Genomic DNA, 24,593 nt, shown 5'->3' on the forward strand with positions numbered 1-24,593 from the left:
GACTTCAATTCTATCACCTCTACTTTTAAGCGTTTGTGTTCTTCCATTATCTCATAGGCCTTCCTGAATTCTTCGTACGATCTCCGCTCTGCTTCTTCCGTCCGCTCGATTAAGTCTTTGTTTTCATCTTCTAACTCTCTGTTGGTTCCGCTTAACGCTTTGTTTGCTTCTTCCAATTGTCGGTTGAGTATCTTCACTTTCTTTATTTCTTCTGGGGCATTGACTTCATTCGGAACGAAACTTTTCTTCGCGGCCTTTTCATGAATTTCTTTCGCCCGTACTACCGCCGTTTTAACCTGTGGCAGGAAAATATCTAGTTTTTCATCAATCTTTCAGACTTGATCACAAGTTCACAATAACTGATAAGAAATACTGACATACTTGGTTCATACTGTCGAAGATCATTGACACTACTCTATCATATTCTCCGATATTCTCCATATTTTGGTCACATTTTTGATATTTTTCGAGCCCCTCCATTGGCGTGGTCCCTGGCGATACCTTCGCTTCGTCTTCTAGACTTGAGCATCTCTGCTTCATCTACCAATTTCATCGGATTAGTGTTGGACACAAATTTCTTTACCGTCCAAACGCAATAATAAAATTCAACGGCAACTTACTGTTAACAGATTCTGTGGTTTTCCTCCGTGAGTAGTATTACCCATGACAGTACTTACCAGTGGTCGTGGGATTCTTTCCTCCTACATTTTGCTCTGCCGTTTGTTTTCTCTCACCAACTTTGTGTTCTTCGCTACACTATCTTTTGCAAGTATCACTGTTTCATTCTCTTCCAAGCTATTCTTTTCCTGCATATACCAGAGCAGAATGATATATTACATCTCCTTGTCTATTTTACATATCTATATTTTTCTACGGTACATACCTTTTCTTCTTTGTGTTGAGAATGTCTTATATTTCGTATGGGCTATTTTGTGCATTGTAGTCTCGTCCCTCGGGGCATCATACATTGTTGCATCGTTTGTCTCTCTTGGTCTTCGTTCGCCCTGTTTATGGTGAAACATTTTCTTTTGTATAATTCGCTATTTGAACTTGGCAAGCTCAACACTAATTCTCGCTTTGTTAATTCCGTTCCATCTTCTTTTTCACTATTGCTATCGCTGCCAAATATTGCATTTTTTAGTCTCTTACTCCTGTTCTCCATTTCACTATGTCTCCCTGGACCTATTAGGCCATCGTTCGATACCCCCATAGTTTCTGAAATCAACAATATCATCAAAATAGCTAAGATCTACCAATCTTTCGTCGGAAATTTCATTAAAGAAAAAAGCGAAGGTTATTCTCCACTTCCTTGTCTAATTTAATTTCTGGTAGTATACTAGCGTTGTCTGTTAGACACAAAATAACTAATATTAGTCAACAATTTACTCGTAGTACAATTTTCAATACTTATGTTTTGGCTTACCTCGAAATTTGTTCAGCACTTTAAACTCTATCAGATTCCAGTTCCCTCGCAAGCGATACAGAAATCTATCCCATCTGGTATATATTTTTGGGAACCCTTTAAATCTTTTGTTTGGATTCTTGAATTCAACTTCAAAGTTTATATACCCTTTCGTAAGTATGGCTTTCGGTTGTATCAACGCAAATAATTCTTGAGCCCCGAACCTTTTGTTAAATTCATTTTGTAAACGGTGCGCTCTCATAAAGATTAACCAGAATGAAATTGGCAGTTGTCCCGGTGCAATTTGCCACCACTCCAATAATTGCACAATTTCTTTGCTCAACGGAATTGCACTCCCGCAACTTAATTGTGAGTAAGCCATTACTACTTTATTTTCTTCGAATTTCGTTTCAAATTTATACACTTCATACATCTAAAATCTCTTGAGTACTAACATTTTTTGTATTTCTGTAAGTGACCATTGCCGAGGCTTCGTGTAGTCGTTGTATCTGTCACCCTCTTTCCACCTCACCAAGTCTATGATCGTCATCGAGTTTTTTTTCTTCTCGATTATCTTTCGCCTGTATAATACGGTCGTTTCTCACCTGCGAAAAAAAAACCCCCCGGGTTAGATAGCTCCAAAACCGGGTTCCCTAATTCAACAAGGGTGAACCGGGCCAAATCAATGCGACACAGGTACGATTCCCTTCCTTTGCTGGCGCTGCACCGAATCATGTTTTGTTAAAACCAGTTTTTGAATACTGGAGCCACCATCATCTCTCGCCACCACAGAGTTTTGTTTTTTTCCTTTTTTTTCACATTTGCAGCTTCCTCCACATGCACTTTTCTCTTTCTATACACACCGCCCCAAGACTTTATCTCCACAAAGCTTCATGGCGACAGCACTACAGCGAATAAACATCGTGTTTGTTGATTTCAGTTTCGCATATGGGCACCATCTTCTACAACGTTTTCTCCAGAGTTTCGTGTCCTCCACATGCAATTTTCTAGCTTTATCCACACCAACGCAAGTCTGTATCTAAACAAAGATTAATGGAGAGAGACGTACCTGTTGGTCGAAACGAAGAAGGATCACAGAGTTTTAAAGCAGCAGTGTTGGCAATACTACGCGACGACAGAGCTGACAGCGCCGACTCTCATGTTTTTATTTTGCACCACGAACACGTTGCTATGCTATAGCTTTCTACGACTTCAGGGTAAGGACGTACAACGCTTAACACTGATAACTCCTAGTTGTCGTATCTGCTGAAGTAAGGTTGTGTTGGTTGCTGAACTTCCACACAGAACTCTTGTCAGGTTGTTGGGTGTGTGTTTCGACAACAGAGTGATAATACTTGTTTACAAATACTTGCCTCAGGGGAGCCTTGGCCACGTTATGTTTGATGAGAGTCACTATTTTTTCCTGGATTGGGATATGCGGAAGCTGCACCAGCACTTATATAAGGTTTTCGAGCTGGTTTTCCATTGCTGGTGGGATTCTTTTATAATCCAACTTCATCTTTAATCTCAATTCTTACCTACTCCACATTCTTATCTCATCCGAACACTTTGAGTCCAATTAGTATTTAACTCCCTTTTATTACTATTATTACTAAACTGCCCCTACGTTTAATTTCAATGGTCTAATCCTAGTATCTCTATTCTGCTGGTACGCGTCGTCGAAATCAACTTTCGTATTGTTACGTGATGTATTCGGTACAGTTTTTGGCAATCAATTTCTTTTGCAATTTTTTTCTGTGCATTTTTAGCCATATTTTATTTAATTACATTGCGTCCCGTATATGTTAGTTTAACATTATTTTGTTCCCGATAATTCACAAATTTTTCCCGACTGCCTATTTTCCCATCGTTTACGTTCACACGACATTTTGTTATACATTCCGCTCACTCTTTTCTTATTCTAATTTTTCCTTGATTTTTCTTCTGTTCTTTGTCGTATGAACTTTGTTTGCATGCCAAAGAGGGGTTGGTGTTTCGACCCCCACCTACGTGGCAAACGTCCATTAGTAGGGGTCTCTATTTTATTTGTTTAATCGACAGGGCTAAATCCCAATTTGCAATACCATGGATCAATGTACATGCCCATTAACTCATGTGTCTAAGGCTGAACCTTAGCCACATGGCTTGCCACTAATGTACATTGATTTATGCTCATATTCATTTCTTATCAAAGAGATAATTATCAGTTGAGAGTTATATTCAATCACGATTACTTAAGCTGCAAGAATACTTGAGCTACAAGGAGTCTCTGCTCTACCTATATAAATACCAAACTATTTTTCATACAGAACTACATTCTTGAGACTTGATCCCATTGATAATTTGGGTATGTAGGCAACCGCAAGGTACAGTCTCATCATTCTCCCGATCACTATCATTTTTCTAACTACTTTTCTAAGTTCTTCGTCTTTTTCGTCACCACTTAGTGTTTTGATCATATTTGGTCGAAACATTTGATATGAAGTCTCCTCAAATCATACCGGAGCAATCCTTTAACGAATTGCTCGATAGTAACTCGTATGGATACTGGTTCCGCGATAGGATTGTGTAGTCAAGATGGCAGAATCTACTGGTAAGTGCCAACGACTCTTATTCTCCTACACTTACTTCTTATTTCTATGACTATTGTAAGTTCTTTTATCGACCGGATGGGGAACAAGTGTTCTCTGTCACCATTGATGATATAACAATGGATTTCAACAAGTTTTTGGTAGCCTTTGCTGTTGGGATGCATATGCCAGCCCCCCTCGAAACTCATGTGGTTATATGTATGATAATATATACCTATATAACTATGAGTATTTCCAAGAGACTTATGGGGTGGGGATTTTTTGTATAGAGGACCAAGGGAATCTTAACCTAGCCCTTGGTAGCTTGTCCCTTAATGTCGGCACTGTTATGTTCTTTATCATGCTGAATATCTTAGGGGAATGGTGATTTTCTTCTGCGAATAACGCCGCTAGTGACGTTTTCCTTGTTTTAGCTGAGGGACGTATGCTATATGACATTCCTCAGACCTTAGTGTCCAGCTTAGCACGAGCCCACAGCATGAGGCATAAGTACATTCTTATTCCTATCTTGGTTTGCCGTATCATGGTATGCTTCTTTTTTGATTCCGCATTCCGTTATACAGATTGGGTTGGGGTTGATATTATGCGACCCACAAATTGCATTGTTCGTTCTTTTCGTGCAATGCTTTGGCCGGGATGGAGGCTACAACTTAATTGGGTTGCCCCTTACACCCCATCAGATCGAGTAACGGTTAACAGATAAGCATGAGTTGTTGATACATGGCATAAGGCCTGGCAAATTGTCATGGCATGGCATGATGCAAAAGAGCCTCACTTCTTCATAGAAGAGGAGAACAACGCTTAAATGAGGGATATGAGGTAAGTTTTACTTTTTGTTAGTGTCTGCTTATGCCCCAAGCAATTTAATTTTTGTTATTCCCATAACGGGTGAAACTCATATAAAGTTGCGTCTGTTTTTATTTATCTATAATAGTATGTTCTGATTTTGTTTTGCAGGTGTTATAAAATTTTAACGTGTTTCCATGGTATTTCCTACCCTTCTTATTTCTATACTTTGAGGACATAACATGTTTTTGTTTGGGAGTGGTATAGAAACACGTAATTTTAAGGATATATATATATATATATATATATATATATATATATATATATATATATATATATATATAAAATATGCACTTGTTTTCTAGTAAAAAAAATGTAAATAATAAATATTTATACTATGCACTTAGGAATATTGGTATTGTTTCTTTCTACATGGTGATATTAATCTAGAAGTTTCACGTTAGCTTTTAAATTAGAATAGTTTTTAGAAATTTAGGTTAATATGTAGGTAATAATCATTGCATCTTTCCATAAATATATTGTATGAGCATCTATGTTTGTATTGACAGTAAGTTTATGAAATCTAGGTTATAGTACTTATTCTACAAATCCTGTAAGAATATAGCTTTAAAGCCTTATATGAGTGAAATATTTGAGAAATAACACAAGGGAGAAGTAAATTCCGAATAGAGAAATCACACGTCCACTTGCTTGATCACTATACTATATCCTAAGCGAGAATTTAGGCCCTTTTGGATCGATATAGCCAGAAATTCAAACCTATATGAAATTATTTTCTGCTAGTCGCCCCTTTGAGCCTTTCTTTAGCCTTTTCATAAACCGCAAATCTTTTACCCTTTTACAAAACAAAATAAAAATAAAATCAGCCTACCCTCTTTTGAATGATTCTAAGAATAGAGATGAAAAAGAAAAGAGAAATACCTGTGGATCACCAAGAATTTGTTAGTTGCTTCAAATAATAAAAGAAAAGAAAGTTTCCATCCAAAGAAAAGTAATAAATAAATAAATAAAATAAAAAGTTAGAACTCCAAAAACAGAATGAAAGGAGTTAAAAGCCAAAAGAAAAAGAAAAAGAATGGCTAAGGATGGAAACAAAGTGTAGAAGCAAAGTAAGAACAAGGTTTTCTCTAGTTACATAATATGAAGACTCTATTATCTCAGACTTATCCTTTTTGAATATCCATTTTCTTCTTTCTTAAACCATCACCTAATCCCCACAACACCTAATAAAGATCTCTAGCTCAATTAGGAATATGTTAGTGTGATAGTAAGTGGCAGATGTGTTTGATCGACTTCAACTTCCTTGTATGTCATTGAGATTATAAGGTAAAGTGTGCCCACTACACACTGGAGTGAGCGAAACTTGAGTAGAAAAATCAGAGTGTTTTTGTCTTGACATATATGTGAGGACCTACTTAAGGACGCTATTCCAAAATTTCAGAAACAGACCTGTTATTGCATTTCATAGCATAGTTCATTATATATACTAGCAACATGCACGTGCTCTGCACATTGAGTATATGAAAATACTGCCTAACTCTCAACTCTGCACTAAAACATGGAATCTTTTGTAGAGTTTGTCTAAACTCAAACAAACAAATATCAGAGTACGGTATGATAGTCCATATAACTCTCACTAAGATGGAGATGGACAACATCAATAGGTGTATTATTTCGAGGCCAGAGTATCATGCCTTCAGACAGCAAGAGCCAACATAATTGAATCCATAATTTGAATACCAAATCTTAGAAAGTGTTTCAAATTTTCGTATACCCCAATTGTTTTATCTAAAATATATTGAATCAATAGGGAACTTTTATATTTTACCCAAATCTAGCGTTAAACCTTATATTCAAGTTAAACTTATATTGAACAAAATATATAAATCAAGATTATGGACATTCCACTCATTTGACATTTCTTGATAATTTGGCAACGCAAATTCATTTGGTATCACTTAATGGAAAGTTGTGCAAATGAAGTGAATCATTGTCCTACATTGAAGATTCACTTGATTGTGCATGTACACATCCAAAATCAATTTAAGACAATCTTCTCATTAGAGAAGTAAAGATTCAATAATAATGAGAAAAAAAAAAATACAAAATCCAATTGGAGCTCACAATGATGGACATGCTCATAAAAATATGATGCATTCTTGTGCATGTACATACAAACACAATACAAATATGAAAGTTTCGTTTCTTCTTCTTCTTCTTCTCATTAAGAAAGTAGTTAATGATAAATACAAAAAATGGGAATATCCAAAAAGAGCATGAGCCTTTGAAGAGGTTTTGAAGCAGTTTCTGATCCTTTCATCACAAACTCCCGAATAATGTTAGTGTGTCCGGCCTAGAAGAATAAAAGTTAGCAATAGTTAGAAAAGAACACTAACTTCACAATGAAGGTTGAAACATTCTGCTCAAATATTGCTCAATTTTTCAAGTAACCTGAAAAACCAGCAAGGAGTGATAGGCTAATACACTATTTACATCAAGGACAATTCTGAAACTGAAGCTTTAGTGACTACCAAACCTAACAAATTCAGTCAACCTCTTCAAGTGTAGCACAAAAAAGTGGTTTGGATATGCAAATACATAAGTTTAAAGTACAATCTTCAGCCTATGGTATTGGAACAACTGCACCAAAACCTTGAATAAAAACTTGGGAAATTGGTTGATATTTAAGCATACTAACAACTAAATTTCTAATAAATCTTACAATTGCACTCATAAACACAAAATTGAAGCTCTTCTATATCATAATGTTTGATAGCGGTCCGTAAGGATGCAAAATATAGGTCCCAGCCTATTTTCGTAGATATTTGCAAAAAGTATAATCAGATTCTTGGCCTCTCCCATCTCTTTACTTTTGCATATAATTTTGTTATTAATGTATTTGTATAAGATTGCTACGAACATGGTGCGATCTTAGAAGATGTATATGCAAACATGGTGTGATAATCAGGCATCCAAGAATAGTAAAGCCTAAGCCTTAACATTGGAATAGCAAAACATTAACTAATGAACATGAAGGTTCATGTGTCATACATCAGGGTTCAAAAACCATAAGCAAAGTAAGAGCATTATAGACAGCTTGATCATAATGATCAATCCCCTATCCCCTATGGAATGCAAGACATTGACAATGACTAATTCCTGGCAATTTGTGTCTAAGTCTACTGACAATACAAAAAATATGATTTGACAATACATAAAATACAAACAAAAACAGTATTTTAACAAAGATGGTTAATAACAACTTTCTTACCAAGGGGATGATACACTAATTTGCAAGGCAAAGGGTAGCCACAACATGAAAACTAAGCTGCTCTTGTAGATAAATCTCCTTTTTGGAGCAAATGGGTTACATAATTCACTCTGAAATTCCTGGAAAAAAAAAAACTAATTTCAAGTCTTATAATCAAGTAATTGGGCTTTTGATTCAAGTGTTACTGCTTCACCCATAAATCCAACCGTATTTACATAGAATGAAGTAGAGTATAGATATTCATGATTCCAAGTGTAGTAACTAAGTGCAGTACTATTGCTGAATGTGAGGTTATACAATTAAGCTGCCAAATTCAGAGGAAAATAATAACCCTAAGATAACTTACCAGAAGCAATGTTAGCTGTGTGGATAATGTGGTACCATATCCCTGTAATGTTTGCACCTTATGTTCCAATAATTCTGACATATATCTCAATTAGCGTTCCTTGGAGTAAGCAGTTGAATTGTTTGGCCTCGCCCATATGTGCTACGTTAGTGTCTGCATATTTGTATTGCAATCGAAGAAGTTAGGAATACAACCATCGAGATGATTCCTTGATATGTTATAAGTAATTCAATATCCTCACACTGACTTGTAAGCTCATTATTGGCTAATCTCCAGAGCAAGTGAGCCCACCATATTGACTGTTGCAATCTTCCAATCTTTCTAGCAATATCCAAGGGAACAAAAGCCAAATCCAAATTCTAATTACACAAATCTAACAGCTCTAACATCTTTGGATTGGCGGTATACTGTCATATTGACGAAGACACTACTTAGGAGCATTCAACCAGTTCAAACACAAAGGCCCTAACCATGCCATCTTTAATGTTCAATGGTGTCAAGCTTTTATTGAAAATCAATTGAATCAAATAACTAAAAGTGGAGTTGAATTACCGAAGACAAATACAATTTCCACACAATCTAAAGTAGAAAAACTGAAGGAAATTCGCATGCAATTGAAAATCATAACACAATTGTTTAACGGATAAGTAAACAACCTCATATGATATGATAAAGTTCATATTTGTATTCGAAACCCAAAAGTTGCACACTAAAATAGACAAATATCAATAAATAAAACAATATATGGGTTTGAATATTTACTGTCACTCGGTCCTTGGAAATCAATACAAAACTCTTGCACGCCATCGTTGACCATCTCCACCTTTGTAGTCACATGTCATCCTAATCATCAAAAGACAAATAAAAAGGTCTTAAAAAAACACCAAATAGATGAAGAAAATAAATTAGAAAATGAGCGAATTGAATAATTTTTTAAAATCCATCTCTTCGTATTAGTTTGGAGTCTAAAGACACGAATACACGATGATGATTACTTGGTTATTTTTTCTACATTTCCATCTGCTTTTCCATTATTTTTTCTTCCTAGTAGGAGGAATGCTTTGGTGGCTCGGCAACAGACTGTTGCCGAGAAAGACAAACGGTGGTGATAGATCGAGTATTGGATGTGGTGATGAAATTAACTGCTTTTAAAATCACTGATGCTACGATACCACAGGTAACACTGTCACTATAAACTTCAGAAAATAGATAAACCATCTACATAAAGTAGCTAATTTGGAGCAGAGTTGATTACCTATTAAAAATTGACGAAGATTCTAAGATATCTGCATCAATGCTCAAATGCCACTTTTGATCAGCTTATTCTATGTACGTATACCAATACAATAGGAAGTATTCATGGCTTCAGCAAGATAGTTATCCAATTCCTGGTGCAGCTCATCTGGGGATTTTTTTATGGGTTCCTTCCTCCCATGTTGACGACCACACTAGAAACCACCACACATAAAGGCAAAATTTGACAGTCCTTCTTTAGTTCTGTTCGATCTAACAGGAATTGGAAGCATAAAGCAAAAATCAGTACTGGAAATTTATCAGCATACCTTACTCTGTCATCTTTGTACAACAATAAGGTAAAGTCAAATCCAATATGAAATCTACACCTATAAATCTAAATTGGGACAAAAAGAAAGAGAGAGCACTTGCAAATGAGTCTTTGTCAAGATCTGGAAAACCAAACATTAGAAGAAGAGTTGGTTAAGTTGCTTAAAAAGAGTTGTCTTGGCGATTTCCACATCCAGGCATCCCACTCTTACATCACGTTACAGAGATATTTTGATTGAGTTCATGAAGAAAGGAGGGGAAGTTGAAAGAACTAAGTTTTTTGGACTGTTTTTAAGACCGGGTATTAAGTATTTAAGTGGGTGTTAATGGTAAGGCTACCCCGTGTACATTTCAATATAGGCGTGGATTTGGTTTTCGACCTAAATTTACATATATAAAACTCCTTTGTGAGTGTGTTGTAACTGAAGGGTATAAATAGAAATACAAATTTAAATGATGAAATAGTCCTTTTTAAAGACATTGAATACTTTTTCTTTATATTTAATTAGGGGTATTTTGTGATAGAAAAAAGGCTGGTCTGATTTAGAAGGCCAGGTTATACTTAAACCCATTACATATGCCGATCCATCCTCGCATATTTTGCTCCTAAGAACAATTTTCTATAATAGTATTTCTTGTATACCAACCAAAGTATACAAAATTTGAGGGAGGACATAATAAATGTGCTTGCTAAAGTTTAAACAAAATCGATAATCACAAACTCTACCTTAATTGACATAACACGATAAAAGCTACTGTGGGATAAAAGTTGAACCATTGTACAAATAAGTTCTTGTGTATCCAATTATATTTAACCATGGTAATTGGTAAAAAGTAAAATCAGGAGTTGATAGGATGCAATACAACCTAACTCTCAAATTTCAGATCTGAATGCATAGGCACAACCCAAGTCTGATAACCAGAGCATGTTGAAGTTCTCCTTCAGTTGTTTTCCCTATGTACCCTCACTCTCCCTTTAAATTTCCAGCACTACACTCTCTCATACTAATATACCAATCCCACTCTCCAAGATACCAAACACCGAAAACAAATGAAACTGATATGCAGATATTGACATTCAACTTGTAAACAATTATAGCTAACAAAGTAACTGAAAAATAGACACTTAATATCAATTTATCTAGTAAGCATTTAGCTAGTTGGGGATCATAATGATGTTCCAGGAAATGAATTATGGAACTGCTTCTAGACTAATGAAGCGAATACCAATTCTATAAACTCTATATGAAATATGTACGTCCATTCTAGAGGTGACTGGTTATAACTAATCTTTATAATCTCGTTCTATTAGGGCAATTGAACAAAGTAAACAACAAAATCACATATAGATATTGTACCATTGCAACTAACCAGTAACTCTAATTTTTTTTCATATTCAATATAGAGATATATATAAAGAATGACTAAAGCAAACCTCGCCACCAACATCGAGTACAAAAACCTCCCCATGTTCAAAAGGATACATTGTACCAACATCTGTGTTCAAATAAGGATCTGCATGCATTCATTCATTCATGGTTTATTCATTAAGTAATAGCATTTACAGAAATATAAATAAAAAGGGGTGAACTAAAATCAAGAAAAGATAAAAATTTTGTTACCTATTTTGATGGCAGTAACACGAAGACCACATGCTTTAAGAACAACACCAATACTACTTGTCAGAACTCCTTTGCGAGTCCACTCACTACTCCACCACAATTTAAAAACGTACTTCATTTCTTTTGATGACTCACTTTGAGGTTTTACCTATTTGTGGGGTTTTTGACTTTGTGAAATTACTGAGGCGGGAAATAAAAAGGTTAAGGAAGAGGAACAAAAAAATAAATTTCTAGAAGTCTCAATTCTCAAAGAGGAAAGCATATACTCATTCTATGTACGTATACCAATACAATAGGAAGTATTCATGGCTTCAACGAGATAGTTATCTAATTCCTGGTTCAGCTCATCTGGGGATTTTTTGATAGGTTCCTTCCTCCCATGTCAACGACCACGCTAGAAACCACCACACATAACGGCGAAATTTGACAGAAGTCTTTATTTAGTTCTGTTCGATTTAACAGGAATTGCAAGCATAAAGCAAAAATTAGTACTGGAAATTTATCAGCATACCTTACTCTGTCATCTTTGTACAACAATAAGGTAAAGTCAAATCCAATCTGAAATCTACACCTATAAATCTAAATTGGGGGAAAAAAAAAGAGATAACACATGCAAATTAGTCTTTGTCAAGATCTGGAAAACCAAACATTAGAAGAAGAGTTGGTTAGGTTGCTTAAAGAGTTGTGCGCAATTTCCACATCCAGGCATCCCACTCTTACATCACGTTACAGAGATACTTTGAATGAGTTCATGAAGAAAGGAGGGGAAGTTGAAAGAACTAAGTTTTTTGGACTGTTTTTAAGACCTGGTATTAATGGTATTTAAGTGGGTATTAATGGTAAGGCTACCCTACGTACATTTCAATATAGGTGTGGATTTGGTTTTCGACTTGAATTTACATAAAACTCCTTTGTGAGTGTGTTGTAATTGAAGGGTATAAATAGAAATAAAAATTTAAATGACGAAATAGTCCTTTTTAAAGACATTGAATAATTTTTCTTTATATTTAATTAGGGGTATTTGGTGGTAGAAAAAAGGCTTGTCTTATTTAAAAGGTCAGGTTAATTATGATGTACTTTACTAATAGAGATATGCTTATCTGTAGATGATTGATTATTATGCACATATTAGCTTAGATTTCGAATTGATTATTTTGTATTCATTGCTAGTGAGATGTATAGATATCTGAAAATAAATTAGGAAACAATAATTTTTATTTCTTAGTCGTTGTAGTATAAATGAATTTTGTGAGTACCTTCTCTGGAAAACTCTCACAAGGCTATAACTCATCCACTAGGGAATTCCTAGTGGTTTAAGGCCTTATTGCATATGGTCAATACAATCGCACTCAGCGAAACGAGATTAGTTAGAACTCTAGTTTTGGTCACTTATTTTAATTTATCATATTTGCTTAAGGACAAGCAAAATGCTGTTTGGGGTTGGTTTGATAAGTGCCTAAAACTGTAGTTTTAACCCCTTAATAATATTATATTTAGACCAATTATGTGTATAATAAATAAGAGTTAGTACTGTTTACTTGCTTTTGTGTATTACAGGTCTTGGAGCCAAATATGTGAAGAAATATGTCATTTTTGCAAGAGAAAAGAGCAAAGGTTGGTTGCTAAGAAGATCTATGACTATAGGCCAAGATTCAAGGAGAAAAAGCCTTTTTAAATCCCGGTCAAAGCTGAAAAATCAAAGTCAACGTGGGCAGAAATAGAACATAAAAGTCAATAGAACTTCCGCAGGCCGTATCTTTGGACTCAGACCTTGAAATTGGGCCTATTATATGTCAAAACGACCGGCTCGGAAAGAGCTTTCTAATGGTCTAGGCTTTGATCCAATCAGAGAAGTAAAAGTAGACAAAAAAACTATTATAATAAGTTCAAGCAGAGAAACCCTTTTTGGACTTAAGTAATTAGGTTTTGGGATTGATTTAAGGGCCCAAAATATAGCTCCAAAACCCATGCACAAAATTGTAAACCTAGCCCTCTCCTATATAAAGAGGACTAAGACATAACTCTCAAGAACTTAGGTTTTAATTCATATAGCCCTTCCATTAGTTTGAACTTAGTTAATTATTCAATACTTAGTCTTTAATATAGTTTTTAATTCTTAGACTCTCTTCCATTAGATTAATGGAGCCAAGTTATTGTTATTATGATGTCTTCTTTCTATTCTTCTATTAATAATAGTCTAATGAATCTTAGCTAAATCTCCATTAGAGGGGTTTGGTGAAGCTTTGATGAAGACTTGATGTGTTAGTTATAATTATTGCTTTGTCAAGAGTTTCACTCTAGAAGTTAGTTTATTCACCATGAGAATGGGTTAAACTTCCTCTCATGCTAATTATTAGTTGGTAGAGATTGCCATGAATAGTTAGCTAGGGATCAATTACTTAATCTTTATTGGTTAGGATTGCAATAATCTACACTAGCATATCAGGAATTTTATCTAAGTGAAATCAAATCCCCCTAATCCCTTCTTCCCATTTAAAATCTTCGTAGTAAATTGCTCTAGTATAACTAGATCATTAAATCTTCGTAATTAGTTATTTCACCATATTAGTATAATTTACTTATTGCTCTCGTTGATATTATAGAATTGTTAAATTAGAGAAACTGTTACGTCTAAGAAACGAGGAGCGGAATGAATTCTTTACTCCACCATATCGCAAGATAATCGAGAGTAGAAAAATTTGATCTAGAATAAATCCTTTTAGTTTTACTTATTCTTAGCATAATTAGTTAAGAGTAGGTAAAACTATAGTTTTTACATTTATCACTTATTGGAACTGATATTGAGGAGTGAAGATGTATGCCACATTGGGACAACTTCTAGTACTGATCACCACCATGATCATGTCAGCTCAGTTACTACTCTCAGATCAGAATTGAAGATAGACAACAAGGTTGACTTACCTTCTCATGATTACATTGCTACAGAGCAATCGGTCAAAATTTCAAATGAAGTTCGAAAGGAAGTAGGGGAAATCCTTTCCACTCCCATTTGTTAAGATGATCAAGACAAGATATGCAATAGTTCCAAAGAGAAAGAAGAGCAGACACATGGTGATGTGTTTGTACCGAAGGCACCTTTTCCTATGTGTTTTGCTCAAAGCAAAAAGGACAAGCAATTTTTAGAGATGAAGGAGGCATTTGAGAAAGATAACATCAATATCCCCTTTCTCAAAGAGATCAATCAATTGCCATCATATGCCAAATTCTTGAAGGATGTATGGAAAATAAAGAGAAGTACTCATGTTCCAAAGAGAGGATTTCTAGCTGGACAAACAACATCTGTTATCCATCAGCAAGCTCCAGTTAAGCTCAAAGATCCAGGAAGTCCTACAATATCATGCAAGATAGGAGAAAAATTTATAGGTAATGCTTTTTTAGACCTTGGTGCTAGTGTTAATCTCTTACCATATCATATGTACCAAGTGTTGGACCCGGAGAACCTAAAGCCTACAAAAGTCAAATTGAAGTTGGCTGACCATTTTACCAAGATTCCCAAAGGCATAGTTGATGATGTTCTTGTTCAAGTAGCCGATTTCTACTATCCAATGGATTTCATTGTGGTAGACACCTAGGTGGCCTTTGATAAAATGCCAATTATTCTAGGCTGACCCTTCCTCGCTACCACAAAAGCTTTGATAAATTGTCATAATGGTGAAATGAAGATCAACTTTGGTAAGATGTCCATGGACATAAATATCTTTCACCTATTACATAAGGATTGTGATGACACCGAAGGTGAAGGGGTGTACTTCCTTGATAGCATGATACAAGAATTCTTTCCATTCGAAGATAGAATTGAGAGTGCTCAATCTATAGGAAACTGAGATGAACCTGAGAATCCCACCACAGAGGCGTTGCTAGCCATGTTCTTGGAATCTCTACAGAAAATTTAGGATTTAAGTGAGCAGAATGGAAAATTGGCAGAGAGAGTATCATATCTTAAGAAGATGAACTCTACATTTCAGGATGAACAATAGACTTTTGCCCAAAAAAATTAGTTGCTAGAGAATCAGCTTAAAGAAGTTTTAGAAAAATAACAGAATCTAGAAACTGAAATGAGTCTTTTGAAGTAGAAAGTAGACCATATTGATAAGAAACATTGCATTGTTGAAGCTTCTTCTACACCATCATTGTCTGAACGAGAGAAGTATATGAACTAGTCTACCACCCACCTTGAGCGCAGTCAAGCAGACATCCATTATCATTATTGTGGTGGTAAAAGGCACATAAGATACTATTGTCTTGTTAGAAAGAAAGATTTTCGTCAATCTTCTACACAGAGGAACCACAAGGCCTATTGATAAGAGCCCAAAAATGTAGTTTTAATCCCTTAACAATATTGCTTTTAGACCAATTATGTGATTAATAAGTAAGAGTTAGTACTGTTATCGTGTTTTTGTGTGTTTCAAGCATTGAAGTCGAATATGTGAAGAAAGGCGACCCTATTGCGAGATAAAGGAGCAAATGTTGGTTACTAAGAAATTCTATGATTAAAGGCCAAGATCCAAGGAGAAAAAGCCTTTTTAAAGCCCGGTCAAAGCTGAAAAGTCAAAGTCAACGCGGGCAGGAATAGCGTATAAAAGTCAGTAGAACTTTCGAAGGACGTATCTTTGGACTCAGACCTTGGAATTAGGCCTATCATATGTCAAAACGACCTGCTCGGAAAGAGCTTTCTAATGGTCCAAGATTTGACCCAATCAGAGGAGCAAAAGCAGACAAAAAAAAAATCTATTGAAGTCATTTTCACCTAAAAACCCCTTTGTGGACTGAAGTAATGAGGTTTTGGGCTCGATTTTCTTGCCCAAAATATGGCTCCTAAGCCTATGCATGAAATTGTGGATCTAGCCTCTTCTATATAAAGAGACTAAGGCTTAGCTCTTAAGTTACTTAGATATATTCATAGAATTAGTTTTTAGAATCAAATACTTAGTTTATATTTCAAGTTACTTAGTTTCTAATTCAATACTTAGTTAGTTTTAGTTTGTTTTAAATTCATAATTAGTTATTCATAATCTTAGTTCTAAATTAGTTTTAATCCCGTTTTAATTCCTTTTGAATTATTAGACTATTGTTCAAATTATATTAATAAAGTAATTGTTATTCATTAATAATGACTTGTTCTTATTGTTCTTGTTCTAGAAATGATAGTTTAATGAATCAAGGCTACCTCCATTAGAGGGGTTTGAGGAAGCCTTGATGATGACTTGATTTTTGTTAGCATAGATATAGTTGTAATGTTCTATTCTACTCTAGAAAGTAATTAGTTTACCATGAGAATGAGTTTGATTTCTTCACATGCTAGTTATTAGTTGGTAGAGATTACTATGAATAATTAGGGATAAGAAATACCCAACCTTTACGTGAAAACACAAAGATTAGGATTATAACGTATTCTATGCTAGTTTATTAAGTCGAATCAAGGTGGAATCAAATTCCCCTAATTCCTTCTCATATTGTCATCTTAGTATTGAATTGTCGTCATTTCATTTATCACATCTTGATTAGTTAATTCACCATCGTAGTTAAATTCAATTCCATTACTCTCATGATTTTGTTCGCTTACACGAACTAGGAAACTTCACATCTAAATGAACTAGGAGTGGAACGAATTCTTTACTCCAAACATATTGCATTGATAACGAGAGTAGATAACTTTGATATTTGACACTGCCTCTTTTTGTGTGTGTAGATTAGATGATGGGTGATGTAGATAGATGATGATCGTTGAACAAATAGAAGCGTATCAAAACCTAATTATCCTTCAATAAGTAAAGGATGAGTAGGGTATCGTTCCACTTTTAAGTGTATGTTATATGAAGGACAGGACTGGAAAGGGGGTTTGAGGGATTAAAAACTAATATTGTAGAGATTGTAGATTCTAATGCTAAACTAAGCTAAACTAACTAAACTGTTGAGAATTTATAAGAGAGGGAATTCAAGAGATTAGAATCCACTAAAACTTTTGATCTATGACCTTCTGCTTCATGGTTGTTCTTACAAGTAGACTACAATTAGGCAATCGAGAGAGTGCCGATGCCCTCTTGGACGAAACATCGTTAACAATTAACTCTACTTAAGGTTGTTCCTATGTTTATGCTATTAATATCTTCTTTTCTTTTATGTAAGCTTGGGCAGCCATTCAATGTATTACCAAGAGCAACATCAAGGAGTACTTCCTAATAGGGTTGCCATTCAATGAATCACCACTTAAGGCAAACACAAAGAATACTTCCCCTAGGCAGCCACTCCCTGAGCTACCCCTTTTAAGGCAACACAAAGAATACTTCCTTAACTCTAAAAAACTATACTACTAGAAGAAAAGTAAAGAACACTAGCATGATATTAATATTGCAAAACATAAACCCTATTCTATACTTCCATCCCCTGGTGTGGGCAATGGAACTAAAACTACAAACATAAAGAACTAACCTGATTGAAGAACACCATGAACCAGAAGAATCATTAAACTTTAAGCACTGGCTTCATCTTCTCCCTTGAAGGAGAAGATTAGCCTTCCATAAAGAAGGAAGAACAAGAAGAAGAAGAGTTGAAGAACATAAGACTAGAAAGACTAATTTATTAAGACTCGACTAGTTAAAACCGATCTTTTATTATTAATCTCTCTCGCCTCAAGTTCGAGACAAGAATATAAGTGAATTGGCAAATTACATGAGGCACTTAGGTCCTCTATTTATAGGGGTTACAATGAGCTCTAGAAGCATTCCAAACCGTCATTTGTTTCCTAATACAAATAGACTTCTTCCAGAGTCCGACTTCGTCTTCAAAACTGAGAAGGAATTGGCTACAGTGTCGATCCATGCGTTTGGACGCATTATTCATGCGTCCCAGACTTAATCAATGCATCTGGATGCTCGATTTATGCGTCCCAGATGCACTCAATGCGTCTGGACGCTCGATACATGCGTCCCAGACGCATAAGCCGATTTTCTCTCTTCTGCTCTATCCTTCTATCCTCTTTTGCGGGCTTTGGTCCAAACAACGAATCCTTTGGCCTTGGGCTTCCAAATAGACTTTAAAATAGGTCCAAGTCGCATCTTTAACAACTCTAATTCCTTGGCCTTCTCCATGATTGTCCACGGGCCTCCCATGTGATCCTTAATGCTCCGAATTGCTTCGTTTTACCCCATTTTCTCTAATATTCTACAAAACTCTCTTTTTCACCTGTAGAATCTTAAAACACAACTTATAAACACTATTAGTCCACTAAGATGGCTAAACAAGAGGCATAATCGAGGGTTAAATAGCACTTTTTGAGCACTTATCACAACTCCCAACTAGCCTTTTGCTAGTCTCTTAGCAAATAAGATAAAAATAATAGATAAGTGATCAAAATCACATCCTAATAACAAAAATAAAATCCTAACTCATTTTTGCAGGCATCGCGATTGCATTTACCATATGCAACAAGGCTTTAAACCTTTATGTTCCCCAAAAAGGACGAGTTATAGTCTCGTGAGGGTTTTCAGGTGATATACCCACAAAATCAATCAATAACATGTTCAAGAATGATAGTATTTTTCAGAGAGAGAAATTCCTTACCCACTTAATGCTTACTCCTACAGATTGCTTACTACATTGCTGCAAAGACTCATAGATTATGATGGGAGATAGTAAAAATTGACAAAATTCTTAATCAAGGCTTATGTGTGTACTTAGTCAATCTCCTATACTCTCCTATCCAAGAAATGGAATCCCTAGTTTACCATAGGTAGATAATCTCGAATTTCAATCCTCACCAGTCATACTCTCAGAAAAGAATCTCTCAGAAGATGGTCTACTATTTTACCTCATGTGTGTAGGGAAAAGAATAATGCATACGAACATCCCACATACTACCTTGAAAAACAAACTTCTGAATAAAAGTAGACTCATGGAAAGAATGTCAATCACATATGAAGTGTCGGGTCCTTCACTTTAGCATCCTCTCACCTATTCTAGACTTAGGTACCATCTTGTAGTGATAAGTCATGGGTTGTAACTTGGCTTGGGTATTGGTTTATGAAGAAAAGGTAAAAAGGATTCTAAGGTTGTTTCTGAAAAACACTAAGGGTTTTGCTTCTTTCTTTGGAAGATTTCTTTAAATTATATATTGCAGAGAAAATTCTTCCTTTGTCTTAGCTTTTCCATCCATTCTGTTCAACTTTTTTTTTTTTTTTTCCAGTGGTATATCCTTGATTAGTACTGGATATGCTTGTTTTCCACTAGCTTCTTTCACTTAGAACAGAATGATGGTCTTTATTGTATCTCTCTGGTATTTCCTTATAATCTTCCTTTTGTGCTATTTCTTCCTCTTTGTGTCCCTCGTATTCTCGAAAAACATATGGGTATGGCTGATAAAGATTTTGGCTATACTCCTTGTCCGGAGTTGTGGACGGGTAAAGGTTTTATGAAGAAAAATAGCTTATTGTAAGGCTCAAAAAGGGTTTAACATGATGGTCCTACTAGGTGGGATAAAGGCTGAATGGGTTCACTACTTGACTTATCAGTATGATACTCTATTTGAATAGACTACAAGACCTAATGGCTATCTCCCCAGTTGATGTCACTTCGTGATTAACCAAATTAATGAATAATGAGACTATATTACAACGACATAAAGAACTGAAAGATGTTGAGTTACTAAGACTCGGATTTTTCGTAAGAACTCTCCAAAGAATGGGTATAAGGCTCAAGTCTCACGGCTAAATCTAAAAATTCTACTTCTAGTTTACTAGGGGTTTAAATCTCTCTTCTAGCAAAAGTACACAAAACTGACCAAGTACTATGGTGGTGCCTTGATAAAGAATTCTATCAATAAGAACTATGTCCGAGCATAATAAATAGTCTAAGTGGTAATGAAATCAATAATATCGACTATCTATCAAACTCAACACTAAGCAGTATAGAATCTATATCCCAGACTCATCATTAAAATTCATTTTTCTCATGCTACTGATATAGAAACAAAAATATTTTTGCTTTTGAAAACTAATTTTTGAAATTCATTTCTCAAGTACACCCTCTCCCTACTTATGCATGCATTGACCTCAATGTATAAAGAAGTAAATGAAATGGATGAGAAAAAGGTAGGATATTACCATTGATGCCGAATATCAATATTTGATCTTTCTCTGTCATATAAATGTTAAGCTCACAAAATAGAGAAAATCAAATATCATTAGTTCAAGAAACAAAACAAATACAGGATTATTAAAGTAACTAATCCTACTGAGCAAACGTGCTCAAAACTACTCGCGTATGGCTGACCTCGACGTTCGACATATCTCCTCTTTATCCGTCCCTCTCGGTTGACTCTCGGCCTGCCTACCCGCTCTTTAATCTCGTCAACACTACTAGCCAGGGTATCTATCGACCTCGTCAATCCCCGAAGTGTATGGGTGGTCTTTGCTTTCGGTAGTCCTTTGATGTTCAAACAACGCCCTGATTCCCTCTACATATGTATCATAGCAGCCCTCATGTTCTCGATCCTCTATAGCTTGATAGGGTGCTATGTTTCCAAAATCATACTCGGTAGGGTGTGTGGTGCAGCTACAGGGTACGTCGGCTGTCCCTGCACATCTAAGTACTCGAGCTCCATTCTCCTCCGTGGTCCTCGTGAGCCAAAATACTCTTAGGATCATAACTCTCGAAGTCTCATCCGAAAGCGGTGATCTAAATCCTAAGCCTTCCATGATCTTTGTGGCTATGACCGGGGGCTATCTTAGAATGCTCCACCTTCTTTGTCTTCATATTCCCCAGCCTTCTAAGAATAAATCTACACATACAGATTCTAACGTCCCTAGTCATCAACATCCAAAGCAAGTGTAGACCGGGCTGTTATAAAGTGTTCTCACTCACCGTGCCTACTACATTGTGACAAAGCCATCTGTATGCTAGCTGCTGGTTCTTCTGTAGAGACTTGGTCTTCGTCTGGCCTGCTTGATTAACCTTTGCATGTGGGCCAAGACGTCCATGGTAATCCTTCAATCCTCCCAGTACAGGTGTCTCATCCCCCTGATACATCGGAATTTGGGTGAACTCCTGGAGCATCTCCCTCGTCAACTTAAACTCGTCTGTCTCAAATTTCAACACAAGCTCACTCGTCTCTGGTATGAAATGGTTTATAGCACCGAAAAACTGTCTAACTAGACCCTCATCATACGAGTCACTCTCGTCATACAAAAACACATCCCAACTCAACATCGAGATAGCATTTCCAAAGTGTGTCGAGAGACCCTCTTTTCGAACAAATTCCCAAACTTCAACTCTGGATGTATCTCTTTTAAGACTTCCATAATAATCAAACAAAGGAAAAACGAACAACGACAACCAAAAAGGAAAACTGTAATTACTGTTCACTCGGTCGAATCGTCGCCCCGACGTAAATTTCAGTGTAATCCTATCGTCCCAGACGCCGCGTGTCAAGTTCAAAATTTTTATTTTGGCGGGGTGTGAAATTTGATGTTATCTTTCGAAATAAATGGCAATGGTGGGTAGCTTATGCTGTGTTGTGAATGATATATATAAAAATGGGATGAAGTGGTGGTGTAAAAATGCAAAAAATTAAAAATTTGGTTTGGTTCGTCACGGACGCAAAGGGTAGGCAAAATTGATATGTCCTGCACGCACATTTGAGTGGTTTGGTTTGGAATTCTTGGAGGATGATTCCTCAACTGATTTCCGGCAATGGTTGGTGGTGGTGGAGGTGGCGAATCTAGGTTAGGGTTTTGAGGTGGTGTGGGGAAGAGAATGAGTTGTTGGGCGAAATGTGAACCGATTTGGCCCAAACCCATATTTTTTTTTTTTTTTTTTTTAAAAAATAACTAAAAATAACGGACGGAAAGGAAATCTTAACATTAGTTTGAAAACTACCGGACCTTAAAGCATGGGTTCCTAATCAAAATTTAGGTATGCGAAATGAAGTGATTAAAACGAAAAGTTTTTCAAAAGAATGATCGGGAGGTAGGTCTTTTTACGCCGGATCCCTAAGGCGTAATGTGAATCTTTTTAAAGTCGGATCCTCAAGACTAGAATTCCTACTCCAAAACTGATATCTCAACAACATGCTTACTTCCCATAGACATTTTATACTCGGTCTACTAGAGTTATGAGACTTTGACTCGCGCTTTGCAACTCCTCTCAAGAAAGGATAAAGTTATGAAAATCGAGGGCCGGCTATCGATTGGCACTTATACTAATGAGATCCTAAGGAGTCAAGCTTACGACGTTTTTGGCTTCTTCATGCAAAAACTTAAACTAGACAGAGTAACAGGGTTCAACAAGACATAAAATGTAATCTTTAAGGTGTGTAGGTAACTTACCCCAATTTTCCGCTTCAACAGTGGTATGATAAACTGGATCCTTGAGAAAAATGGCCTCCACATCTCCAGTAGGTAACTCCAGAAAAGGCTTTAGTCGATGAGCATTAACTTTGAAACGAGTCCTTCTCTTGATGTCTTCTACTTCAATAGCTCCAAAAGGTGTGACACGTCTTACTATAAACGGTCTCGTCCATCTAGATCTCAATTTTCCAGGAAAAATTTCTAGACGAGAGTTGTAGATTTAATATCGTCTGTGTTCAAATTCTCTTTCAATTTTTTCCGTCATGTAATGCTTTAGTCTTATCCTTGTAAATCCTTGACTTATCATAAGCATCACTTCTCAATTCCTCTAATTCACGATCCGAAGCTTCCTCCTTTCTCCCGCTTGATCTAGGTTGAAATTCATCTCTTTCATCGCCCAATAGGCTTTATGTTCTAACTCGACAGGTAGATGACACGCTTTTCCATATACAAGCGATAGGGCGACATCCCTATGGGTGTTTTGAATGCTGTTATGTATGCCCATAGTGTATCTTGGAGTCTAAAGAGACTAGTCTTTCCTAGATGGATTTTATGTCTTCTCGTAATACTCTTGATTTCCCTATTCAAACTTCGCTTGACCATTAGTCCGAGGATGATATGGTAAAGCTAGCTTGTGAATTACTCCATACTTTGCCATAAGATTCCCAAATACACGGTTACAGAAGTGAGAACCGTTATCACCGATGATGGCTCTCCGGTGTTCCAAATCATGGTAGAATGTTCTTCTTCGTAAAGAAAGTAATTTAATTTTTATGATCGGCGGTTTCGTAGGAACTGCTTCAATCCATTTTGAAACATAGTCCACAGCAAGTAGAATGTAGGTGTAACCAAAAGAAGGAGGAAATGGTCCCATGAAATCTATACCCCATACATCAAAGATTTATGAGATAAGGATCGGTTGTTGAGGCCACTCGAACCTTTTCGAGGTCTTACCCAAAAATTGGCATCTCGGACATGCTTTGCAATAAATATTTGCATCTTTAAAAAGAGTAGGCCAATAGAATCCAGCTTGTAATACCTTGTATCAGAGTGACGCGTTGTGGGCCAAAGTGTCCTCCGCAAGGTCGATCATGATGAATGATAGAATGGATTCTTTGTTCAATCGGGATGCATCTTGAATAATTTGATCGAACACTTCTTGAATAAGTATGGATCATCCCAAAAATAATATCCGGCCTTTGAGTAGAATAAATCTTTTTCTTGCTTGCTCCAATGTGATGGTACCTTGTCGGTCACAAGATAATTTGCAATGTGGTCGTACCATGGCACTTCGATATCTTGAACAACCGTTCATTAGGAAAAGTCTCACGATTTGTAAATTGTCTTCCGTGATTCTCCACTAGCAATCTAGAAAGGTGATCAAAGAGCGACATTCTCTGTTCCTTTCTTATATCCGTATCTCCAAATCAAATTCTTGTAAAAGTAGTATCCATCGGATCAATATTGGCTTGGCATCCCGCTTAGTGAGTAAATGACCTAAAAGCGGCATGGTCGAGATAGACAATCACCTTTGAACCTATTAAATATTGTCGAAATTTGTCAAGAGAATAGACGACGGCTAAGAGTTCCTTCTCAGTGGTAGAATAATTAATATGTGCTCCATTTAG

This window comes from Coptis chinensis, chromosome 3 (genome assembly GCF_015680905.1).
Source record: "Coptis chinensis isolate HL-2020 chromosome 3, ASM1568090v1, whole genome shotgun sequence".
Lineage (NCBI taxonomy): Eukaryota > Viridiplantae > Streptophyta > Magnoliopsida > Ranunculales > Ranunculaceae > Coptis > Coptis chinensis.